The sequence below is a fragment of the Callorhinchus milii genome, unplaced genomic scaffold, assembly GCF_018977255.1.
Source record: "Callorhinchus milii isolate IMCB2004 unplaced genomic scaffold, IMCB_Cmil_1.0 Scaffold4, whole genome shotgun sequence".
Lineage (NCBI taxonomy): Eukaryota > Metazoa > Chordata > Chondrichthyes > Chimaeriformes > Callorhinchidae > Callorhinchus > Callorhinchus milii.
In genome coordinates this window covers 20981635-20986530 of record NW_024704745.1, presented here as the reverse complement: position 1 = coordinate 20986530, position 4896 = coordinate 20981635, and positions in this window count along the sequence as shown.

Here is a 4896-nt window from a genome sequence, read left to right as displayed (position 1 = left end):
ATTTTTAGTTAGTTGATGTGTTTAAGAAGTTTGATATGCAGGGCTGAAGAGGTAACATAAAGCACTGAGTACATTTGGATAAAGTTCATCAGCTACAATTGAATGTTAGATTCAATTTCATACTAAGGAATCCTTAAGTGAGTTGGGCAAGTTCAACAAATGAAGGGCTTTATTTTTTTTGCAAGCAAATGTAAATTCAAATAGAATTAACTTCCTCTGTACAGAATCAAATTAAAATTTACACTGGCATCAGATAGGTTTACAGTAAATTGAGGAATACTTCTTATAGGGAAACCACTGTGTTATCATTTTTTTATATCTAGTAGGAGTACTTTGAACAAAAAAAGTTCTATTCAGACTATTTGTCCTTTATTTATAAAAACTATAGATTTTTCTATTATTGGTCTTCTGTGTTCCTAGCAATGTACTACAAAATGAGTCAAATTAACAGTGCCCATTTCCCGTCTAATATAGTAATAGCCCGAGTAATTGAGTGAGATGGTGAGGGAGCTCAGATCATAAATGGCAAGACAGTAAATAAATACTAAGGCACTTTCACAGACTTCTGATAGGTTGCCTACAATACAACAACCATGTCTTTCACCTCAGACAATCGCTGATGTGACTAAGAGTGGCATTCGTTCATCAGAAACAGTCACAAATTTGTAAATTCGAAAACTAATTACAATGCTTAACTTCGAACATCTGATTAGTGTTATACTGCCCCATTTGAAAAGAAACATCTGCCACAAAACACAACCTATTTTTGGCAATGAGAAATATCCGAATGACTGTTTAGATGGCTAGCATGGCTTGGCAGAGCTAAAATAAACATCTGATTTTAAAAAAAAATATTTAAAACTCATCATAATATTTGTTGATCTGGGGAAGTGGTAAGAGGTTTAAGAACATAAGAACATAAAGAATTAGGAGGCAGAGTAGGCCATTTGGCCCCTCGAGCCTGCCCCGCCATTCGATAAGATCATGGCTGATCTTCTGACCTAACTCTAATTACCTGCCCTATCCCCATATCCCCAAATTCCTCTATTTTTAAAAAAATCTATCAGTCTCAGCCTTGAAAAGCGTATGTTTAGAGTTTAGAGTATGACATTCCTTTTCCTCTCTAATATTAAAAAAGAAATATTAAATATTAAATTAATATTAAAAAAGAAATGAAGTGAATGATAAGAGGATGGTACTATTAGATAAACTGCCTGTGTTCATTACTGCTCCTAGCATTCCTACCCCTCAGAAACTGAAGTTAAAATCTTTAGTGAAAGGAGGAGAAAGGCCAGTTTGGGTTTGTTACAGCTCAAATTCTAAAGGAGGAGCTCTAGCATTATTGTGCATCTGAGAGGGCACATGGATGAAATGAATATTTAACTCCCAGTCATGTAACAGGCTGAGTTGCTATTTTGTAGCAATGAACAACAAGCTGTGATCATGATCTATTTTATGCAATCTTTTCACTGAATCTTTATTAAGTGCCTGGTCCTCATAAATAAACAATCTCATTTAAAGTTACAGGATGAAAATGGCAACCTGCAATGTGTTAACAATTTGTTGAAAAATGTTACTGGTTGATAACTAAAGACTTTGTTGGTACTGGGAAAATAATATGGAACTAATTTATGAAGTACAGTACTAAACTTTGATGAATTTTGTTATTAAAAAAAATTAGGACAGACAGTCTGCAACTATGGAGCAGTTTATACGGCCACCAGACCATTGAAACTGAAGCCAAGACACTCACCACAGGTCTGGAAATACTAGAAAAAAATAATTCCGGTGGTAGTAAAGAACTTACGATGATTAATAGCTAACAAAAAAAAGTCCAAAACATTTCTGTAAGTAACAGGTACTGAAAGCAAAGAACAGCTCTATACATTTACTGTATATAAAGCCCTTCATTTGTTGAACTTGCCCACAGTGCATACACTGTGCAACCCCAGTAGAATGCAATGAAGCCTGGAAAAGCACTCAGGAAAAAGCTAGCAAAATAGCACTTCACCTTGGAAAAATTGTCTCAGTACATAATGTGCATGTCCTTCAGGGAACCCCATGCACATCACGTGGACCCACAAGCATTAAATTCCTGTTCAAGGCTGAGTGAATCACTGTGATGTATCTGGGGTCACCCTGGAGACCATGCACTTTATGTCCCAAGAGGCTTTTCAAGTTATGAGGCACTTCTTATGTTGCTGCTTCCCCAGAAAAGTATTCCTGAACTCAGGTGGTTTATTCTGCGGGATGTGTAAACACATGTGTACAGGCACAATCCCAGATGAAACATCTGGAACATTTACTGTACTTGCGTAACAGATATGGTCTGCATAACTCATATAGTCAAATCACTTTCATATAGGACAGTACAAACATTTAATGGGAACTGTAAATTAAAAGTAATGGCAGTTCAGCACTAGAAATCTTTTACCTGCAATCCCAAACCATCTGTGGTGAATTACTACTTGGATCCCACAAGACACCACTACAGATGCTCTGCTTTTGCAAAGTAATTATAGATGACTTACCCTCAGTCCATTTTTAGAAAAGAACAATCTTCAGCAGAAGTGCTGCAGCTTGTCTTCTTTTCCCACGAGCCTTTCAACATTCAGTTTAACTTCTCGCAAAGTAAATCCACTTAGCTGACAGTATAGCTAACAAGCTGACAATATGGTTCAAGTGCTGGCCACAACAGTATTGCTAGCAAAAGAAAACTACTGACCTGCTCCGTTCAGAAAATTGCACTTTAGGTATAAGTTAAACTGCATGTTTTTTTTTAAATCCTTTAGTATTCACCACATTTCTTTCTGCAAAAAAGGCTACTTTTTTATCCTCTCCGATCTTCATACCACCAAAGAGTGCCTCGACTTAGAGGCTTTTACTTTATATCACATAATGTATGTTGGTAGTTTACTCAACAATGGAGGGCATCACAACATGACCCTAAACCTGTCCTCTCTCAGAGTTCATACGTTTGCACGTCTTCCAACGGAGGTCACTGGATAACCATAAGGGGCAGGCACAAGCTTGGCTGTTTTATTCTCTTTCCAACAATAGAGCAATCACAATAGTCTGACTGAAACCTGGTTAAAGTTAGCTTACTCAGTACAGGAACTGTGCCTGGGACCTTCCAGGTGTGTGGGGCAAACACTGTCTTTATCAATGAGCCATCGGAAAAGCTCAAAACTACTTATTAATCCTGATGATCCTTGCATTTGATGCACATGATAATGTTCTAACATACAACATTTCTCAAAGTACTTCATAAGTAATTGATGTCAATGCAGTCACTATTTATTTGTAGGCAAATGTTGCAGCAAATGTGTGTTTGTGTAGCAAACCCAACAAACAGCCATGGAGTGAGTGACCAATTTTATTTGTGGAGAATGTTAGCCAGGACACCTGTAGAAACTCCCTTCTTTTTTTGAATCGTGCCATGGGATCTTTAATGTCCATTTGAACAAGTAGACTGGGCCTTGGTTTAACATCTCATCCAAAAGATGAGCTTCATAATTCCAAGATAACTTTAATAATTTATGTTAACCAATTGAATGTATCACAAAATTGCTTAGTAACAAGATTAATAAATATATATTTTTTAGCCAAAAACCGTGTTCAATTATTTTTCTGATTTTCTGTCCACTGGCATATGCCTCTGCTCCTAGTCCCTGACCTCTACACACAGTTACACAGGTACTCATTGCTGTCTGCTGTGTCATCCATGGGCCATTATTTATGTGTGTGCGCTGACAGTGAGTGTTGGGAGACCCCTTGACTGCAGAGCACTTCACTGCCTTACTTCACTTCTCCCCAAGGCAGCCACACATGTGCACTACCAGTAAAGCATTCCTAAGACAATTAGGACATGAGAAGCGAGGGTGATATGCAACTCGCTAATTAGGTAATGTTACCTAAGCACTTAGCTTTAGAAATAATTTCTCTTTGAGGGGCCACAGAAGGCTGGAGAGTCAAAGCACTGAGCAGAACTGGGAATATTTGTTCTGTGATATCATGGCATATGCAGTTAGGGGGTGCCCTTAAACTCACAGATCACAACCTTTGAAAGAGAGCAGTGAGGTATACAACCCCTGGATTGTATTAAAAAAAGAAGTAGTGAGGAAGGTTAGGAATTCCATAGATTGAAGGTCTTTGGAATGAACGAGATAGAGTACACTGCAAAATTACATTTGTATAGCGTCTTTCATGTTGGGCGGACGTTCCAAGGTGCTGGACAGTCAGGGATTTGGACCCTAGCAGGGGGAGGGGGTTGGGTAAGGGAGGGTGAAGGGCAAGGAGAGTAGCTGAAAGCATGGTTGAAGAGGAGAGTCTTGAGAAGTGCCTTGAAGGAGGCAAGGGAGGCAGCGAGGCAAAGGGAATGTGGGATGGAGCTCCAAAAGGTGGGGGCAGAGATGTTGAAGGCTTGACCGCCGATGATGGGGAGGGCTGGCAGGCAGACGTGGAGTAGACCGGAGCCTGCTGAGCAGAGGGAGCGGACAGGTTGATAAAGGGTTTAGCAAGTCACAGAGGGAGGAAGGAGCAAGGCCATGGAGGGCCTTGAGGGCGAGGGCAAGGAATTTGAACTCTATCTTTCAAGGAACAGGGAGCCAGTGGAGCTGGGTGAGAGTGGGGGCGATGGGGTCACAGAGCCTGGTGTGGGAGAGGATACAAAGGAAGATATATGATGAATTTGTATTACAACATAGTGTGGTTGCAGAGAGGGGAAGTTTTATAAATGAAGTGTGCTTGGAAAATACCATTTAGAGATCAGCATGTAATAAACCCTAACATTTTTCACAAGCATTTAATCTTCAATGCATGCTTTAAAACAACTGAATTTCCAACAGCCAGTAATAGAGGTCCAATCTTTGTGGCCTTCACCTGTTGTGCATATCT